Consider the following 6834-nt stretch of genomic DNA (forward strand, 5'->3'; position numbering starts at 1 on the left):
AAGGGAGGCAGTAGGGGGACAGGTGGTGATGCGGACAGGTAGTAGGGGGTGGGGATGTGAATGGTTAAATGCTTGATTGTTTAACCAGTCTTCTCAGTGATAACTGGTTCTAGCTTAGCAGTTATCACAGGGGCGGACAATTATTTTGGGCAGAGGGCCACTTACTGAGTTTTGGCAAGTCATCGCCGCATGACAGGCACCCAGGAGCAGATAAATACTAGTTTTCTAAATTTTTAGGGGCCCCAAAGGCCAGATAGTGGCCTGGCAGTCCGCATCCGGCCCATGGGCCGCATTTTGCCCATTCCTGGGTTATCATTTAGCCTAGGGATGGGCAGTCTGGGAGGGAAGGGCAGGAGAGGAAGCCATGCAGTGTCCCAGCAAAAACCAGAGGGCAGCAGTACTGACTCTACACTGCAGCTAGAGTGCTGGGCTAGGGCTGTGTCTTTGCCCCAGGCTACAGTCAGGTCAGAGCTTGTTGGTGCCACAGCGTAAGTGAGTAGGGGAGGGCAGGGAGAAGTAGTGTAGAGGAAGGGGGAAACCAGGAGAAGGGAAGTGAGGGCCTGAGGATGGAGGGGCAAGCACAAAGTAGGGTTAAGTGATGGGAGGGAGGACAGGGGCAAGCTGCCTGCCCCTCCCACTACTCGGCCTCCTACTGCTTCCACATCACCTGCCCCCAACTAGGGATGTAAATACTGATTAAATAAATATTAACAAGTTAAACAATGAACTGGTCAGGTGCAGCAGTGCTGGGCTCCCGCCCATGACTCCAAGAAGTCGGGGTGGAAGAGGGGGAGGTGATGGGCCTTGGGCCAGTGCCTGCCTGCCCTGCTTGGAGGAGGGGCTGCACCCACCTGCCTTGAGCAGTGTAGGGAGCTGGGGGCAAAAGCAGCCCCACCAGACAGATGGCACAGCCCAGAAAACCCAGGGGGCAGGGGATGGTAGGGGGTGGGGTTGGGATAGCAGATGGGAGAGCTGCAGCCACTAGCATGCAGCATCCTGGGGCCAGCTGCAGTAGCGTAGGAGAGAGGGGAGAGGCAGGCAGTAGCCAGTGAGGGGCTTTCAGCCCACTGCAGTTGCTGATATGCTGTGAGGGAGGAAGCAGGCAACCTGTCCCCTCCCTACTCATCTCCTCGCTCATCTCTCTGTCCTGGTCGCCTAGCTATTACATCAAGGACGGGCAAAATACAGTCCACCAACTGGCTGGATCCAGCCGCGGCTGCCTCTACAATGTTCTACGCTGGGCTGAGCCCCACCCACTTCCACCCAGGCAGCCCACATCTGTACTCCCCCCCCAGCCCCAGCCAGCACACAGCTTCTGGTGAGGCAGTTTCCAGTGCAGCTGCACCTGGCCAGACATTCTTCTGTTGCCCTCACCTCCAACAGGAGCTGCCGAGTTGCAGCTTCCCTCCCCCCTACACCCGCCCGGAGAGGTGCAGCAGGGGGCAGGAGTGGGAGGAGGAGTAGCCACTGGAGGCAAGGGGAGTACAGCAGCACCCAGCTGGCTGCAGCTGCACTGGGAACAGCTCCACTGGAAGCTGCGTGCGCTGGCTGGTGTCGGCGGGACTGTTCTGCTCCCCTCGCCTCCAGGTGTGGCTCCTGTTCCTGCCACACCATGTTTCTCTAGGCAGGTAGGTAGGGGGAAGCTTCAGAGGGAGGCTCCTGCCTAACACAGAGAGATCTAGCTTCATTTCCCGGCTGCCTTCCACCTGCTCTGTGTGCCTGCAGGGGCTGCTCATCCAGCTAGGTGGATGGGGTGAATGGAAGGCAGCTGGAGCTCCATGAACTTGGCAGGAGCCTCCCACTGAAGCTTACCACCTGCCCACCCAGAGTGGTGGGACATGGCAGACGCAAAGGCAGCTGGAGGTGAGGGAAGCAGAACAGCCCTGCTGGCCTTGGCCAGCACGCAGCCCAGCTTGGCACAATACAGTGCTGGCTGCAAGGCCTGGGACTGCATGACATGGCATGGGGCCCCTTTGTGCTGTGCCGCGTGGGTCCTGGACTTCCAGCTGGCAACTGCGTGCTGCTGGGATGGGCTAGGCTGGGCCAGCTCTGTGCTGCTCCATGTGGTTCTCAGCTGCAAGGCTGAAACCCTCGCAGCGCAGCATGAAGCCAACCCAGCCTGGATTATCCCGGCTGCTGTGTGCAGTTCCGTGCAGCAAAGCCAGGACCCACACAGCATGGCGCGGCACAGAGGGGATGGGCTGGGCTGGACTGAGCCAGGCTGGCTCTGTACCATGCTGCATGGGTCCCAAACTTGCAGCCAGGAACCGCGTACCACAGCCAGGATGGGCCAAACTGGGCTGGTTGTGTGCCATGCTGTGCGATCCCTAGCCTTGCAGCCAGAACTGTGTTGTGCCAGGCTGGATGCTTGTGCCATGCGGGTCCCAGCCTTGCTGCCGGGAGCTGTGCGCTGCAGCTGAGACGGGATGGGATGGGCTGGGCTGGCTCCCACCCCCCACCATAACCCTTCACACACCCACACACAGTCCCACACCCCGCACCGTATCCACACATACACCAATACCCTCTCACCGCCCCCCAACATACCCCCAAACAAACCCACACCTTCCCACAGCCCCCACAAACACTACCACCCCACCCCAACCACACACCCCTCCACACCCACCCTCACACACCCTACTGACCATAGCCACACCTCACATGCACACCCTCACACCTACTCCTCAACCACTCAGCCCCCACATATATGCCCTTAACCCCTCCACACACAGTATACAAGAGTAAGAATGTATTTTGAGCTATTATGCAATTGTCTCTAGATACACTATGTAAACAGACATAAATTGGGACAAAAATAAATGTTTTAAATAAAATTAAAATAAGTTATAGTAGATTGATTAGTAGTTTGATTAAGATATAGTAGTTTGATTTTTTTTTTTTTTTTTTTTTTTTTTTTTTTTAGTATATTATTTGGGGGGGGTTCTAGCTTTAAGATGGCAACCCCCTTCCCAAAAGGACTACTTTTGGGGTAAAGGGAGGGACTTCTGGGGGCAAAGGTCAGGGGTTGGGGAGCAGGGCTTTCAGCCCCAAGAGGGTGACCAGGAGGCGGGGCAACTGTCAGGGGGCGGGGCTACCCATATGGCCCTTGGCAGCTCACCAAAACTCATTAAGCTGCCCTCAAGCTGAAATAATTTCCCACCCCTGTATTGGATATTAGTCACCCCCCTCTCCTCCTCCTCTCCCTCCCTCCCCACTTATGCTGTGGCACCAGCAGACTCTGACCCCACTGCAGTCTGGGACAAGAGCCCAGCCCCCTAGCTGTGGTGTAGCGCCAGTACTGCTTCCAAGTGAAACTGGGTTGGTACCATGCTCTCTGCTTCAGGCTGCAGCTGGGATGGAGTCTGCCAGTACCAGAGCAAAGCCAAGCAGGAGCGGGGGCAGAAGTAGTATGGAGAGGGGGAGGCAAAGGTGACAGGTACCAAAGCTGTAGAGGGAAAGGCAGAGGGTGTGGAGGCAATGGAGTTTGGTGCTGCAGCCCCAGCAGCTGCCTGCCTCCCAACCACCTCATTCTTGATTTCAAGATAAGGGGCTTTCTGTCCATCCCCATTTTAAACAGCAGGGGAACCTCATCTTCAAATTGAGTAAGCACAATGTATACTTCCTGGGCTCAGACAGAAATTACTCAGTTTTAACTTTTTTCCCTTTTTGTCCTGTACGTTTCAATTTTTTAGCAGAACAGAAGTATTAAATGTACTTTCTGCCTTCATTTAGTACTCAGTTAAAAGTCTGGCAAATCAATATTTGGCCTATTCTTTTTATCTACAATCATATGTAGCTATAAGACAAAGAATACACTTGTTAGAGGGTTGCTAATTATGGCACAGTGGGCAAGTCTACACAAGATGTTTACGGCTGAGCTGCCTCATTATCTCTCTAGTAAAGTGTCAGCATCTACACATATGGCCCTATTAGGCTGCAGTAAATTAATAAATGTTGCTTAAGGTTAGTACTTATAAACATAAGTACTCTTCTGAGGTGGTGTTATTTAATCCACTGCAATACATGTGTAGATGCTGACAGGGCTGGCTGGGCCATGAGGGTACTCCAGTGCAGGGGCTGCCTGCTGGCTAGCCCAGTGCTTGGGGCCCCAGCCAGCCACTCTGCAGCGCATTGAGCCAGGTTGGAGCAGGCCCCAGCTGGCAAGCTGAAAGCCATGGGCCACCTGCCAGCTAAGCCTGCTCCAACCCGGCTTAACCTGGTGTGGTCCCAGGCACATGTGTAAACATGGCACCCAGGAACAATAAACTTGGATGTAAACTGCACTGGAATTTATTCCGTTGCATTAATAGCGTGTATAAATGTGCCTAGTGGGTAACTATGCCATATTTGGGGTTGGAGCAGCATTTATATCTAAAGATAAGTATTCTAATTTCTCTGAAATATGTATAGTGATCCCCACTGCCTTGAAATTTGGCCTCCAAGTTCAGAGTAGAGGTTATTGTGGTCTGCATTTGTGGCTAGCTGGACAAGGGATTACCAGTTCCTGTGGGGAATGCTCTTCCACTCACCTAATCACCAGTCTCCTAAATTCAATTTATGCTTTTTCTCAGAGGCTGGGAGGGGAAAGACCATGAACCAGAGAAACCATGGGTAATAAACCTGTAACACTTTAAAACAGTTAACTTACTGATCTAAGAACAGATATTAAAACGTTGGCCCCTGGCAGACATTAATTTAATGGAGTGATGTGATCTGATCCCCATCCCAACGGTTTTGTGTTCTGCAAGTTCAGAGCTGCATGCCTGGGAGTCTCACATGCACATTGTGTTGCCAAGTGGGCAGGTTTGAACTTGCTGAACTGGGAAGGAGAGGAGGTTAGGGACTGGTTGGCTCCCCTGCTTGGCACTTGCAGACTCCCATGCAGGACCAATGCAGTTCAAAACCTTGGGCTGCCCTGGTCCTTATATTTGTTGGCACAGGAGCCAGGGCAACCCTGGGTCTCCAAGCTGGGTAGAGCTGCCCCATCCTAATACCAGCAATTAGCTGATTGTTGGCATGGGGATGAGGTACTATACACATTTATTTTAAGATACCCTACACACAGCCACAAAGATGTTCTGTGTTACATGTGGAACTCCTTTGTGGCTGGTTTGCTATTTTATGGTGCTGTAATTGGGCCTTAATATTGATTGGGATTAATATGTCTGCCATAGACATTAGATTTCAGTGGGCATGGAAGATGGAAAAGAAGAACTAGCAAAATGCGGTCAGGAGCCTGGGGATCAAGCTTAGGCCCACCCTTCTGTGTTTTGAGGGAAGAAAATAAAATACTGTTTTTTGTAATGAGCTTGACACAGTGCAGGCCCAAGTCAAATGTAACATTTTAAAATGGCAAATAATGATTAGGTTCTTTCCTTTGAGGTGGTGTTTAAGTGCTCTTGTTGGCAGGCAGTAGCTGTTTCTGGAGAACTGCTGTCAAGGATTATTTCTGAATCAAAATGCATAAGATGGAAAGTAATGTCTAATATCAAGCTTTTGCAGGCAATATCCCAGCTGCAAGACAGTGAGTATGTTCTGTTGATGGAGACATTAGAATAGTCTGCCAAATTCACTTATTCATTTTGGGATTTTTTAAGAGTTACTTTGCTTTAAAAATGTCAAGTTTGAAATATAACAGTATATTTTTGTCCCCATGACCACTTGGGATTTTGAAACTTGAAACGTCTGTGTTAGAGAACCATAAAATGCTTGGTTGAGATCTTGCTCAGAAGATATACTGAAAACACACATTATACAGGCAAAACCCTCTGCCTAGGAAAGCCACTGTGCATGTCTCAGCATTGCTTCCATTGGGATGACTTTAGGTATCAGGATATCACAGCATATGACTTTTGCACTGATTTATACCTCCATGTGATCACTTCACATAAGTACATCCCTAATGACAATCACTGTGTTTGGGAGAGCATTGTTGATTAATGTATTTTCCAGGAGCTGATTTAGTAAGAATCACAATTAAAAATATATGCTTAAGGGTAGTTATGGTGGTGTGATCTTCCTCAGGGTCTCCTTGATACAGGAATTGAGTAGGCATGAAAGACAGAGGCAGTGTTGTGCTGTCTTGGAAGCAGCTTCTTTACCTTTTTTTGGAAGTTGGGAGCTTGAGAGTTAGTTTCCAACTCTCAAAGTGTTAGGTGAGACTAAGTATATGTTTTCTGGTTAGGTAGCATCTGAGTTATCTGCTCTAGAAAAGTGTACAAAAGTAGAGGATCCATATTGTCCAGGAGCCCTCCTACGTCCTTCTTAACACATTTTTAAGCAATACTCTATTATAGTTGACATTTCATTTTTAAAAATTCATTGATATTTCTTTTTTTTATTGTGAAGGTGCTGGTAAATCTGAGGAAAGCAACGCTGTGATGGTTGAGCTGTTCCACTACCCTGTATCTTGATTACTGAAGAAACTTCAGGATCATTTGGTAAGCGATATTCATAACTTCTAACACCTTCACTTCAGTAACGTCAGCTTTTGACTGATCCTTGTTATGGTAACCAGGCAGACTGCATCTCTGGCCTCTTCTGATCTCCTTGAGTACATACTGCCCACTCAGGTTTTGTACCTCAAGCCATCATTTCCACCTTGAAGTGGAATCAAATGGTTCTCACACTTCACAGTGGACTACAGCCAAGGTCATTAAACAGAACACACAATTACCTTAGCACAGCAGTAGGCAACCTTTTCCAGCTGTCAGCTGGAATGACTCTCCTCAGGTCAGATGTGAGTGAGTGCTAAGACCCGTCCATAGGCCTCTGCTTTTCCCTGTAGTGGTATGGGAAAGCATCTGCAGGTCTGTCTTGAGTATCTGCAGTTCT

At 49.9% G+C, this 6834-nt stretch overlaps 1 protein-coding gene across 5 annotated transcripts in view; it reads left to right on the plus strand.

The window, feature by feature from the left end:
* The window catches only part of TMTC3 (transmembrane and tetratricopeptide repeat containing 3), a 65575-nt gene that overhangs the window by 5147 nt on the left and 53594 nt on the right, over positions 1–6834 (plus strand). For all 5 annotated transcript variants that reach the window (XM_006036043.3, XM_006036045.3, XM_006036044.3 and 2 more), the window contains exon 2: positions 6349–6440. The gene's annotated coding sequence lies outside the window, so the exon portion shown is untranslated. The remainder of the gene's footprint in view (positions 1–6348; positions 6441–6834) is intronic.

This window comes from Alligator sinensis, unplaced genomic scaffold (genome assembly GCF_000455745.1).
Source record: "Alligator sinensis unplaced genomic scaffold, ASM45574v1 scaffold1076_1, whole genome shotgun sequence".
In the NCBI taxonomy this organism is placed as follows: Eukaryota; Metazoa; Chordata; order Crocodylia; family Alligatoridae; genus Alligator; species Alligator sinensis.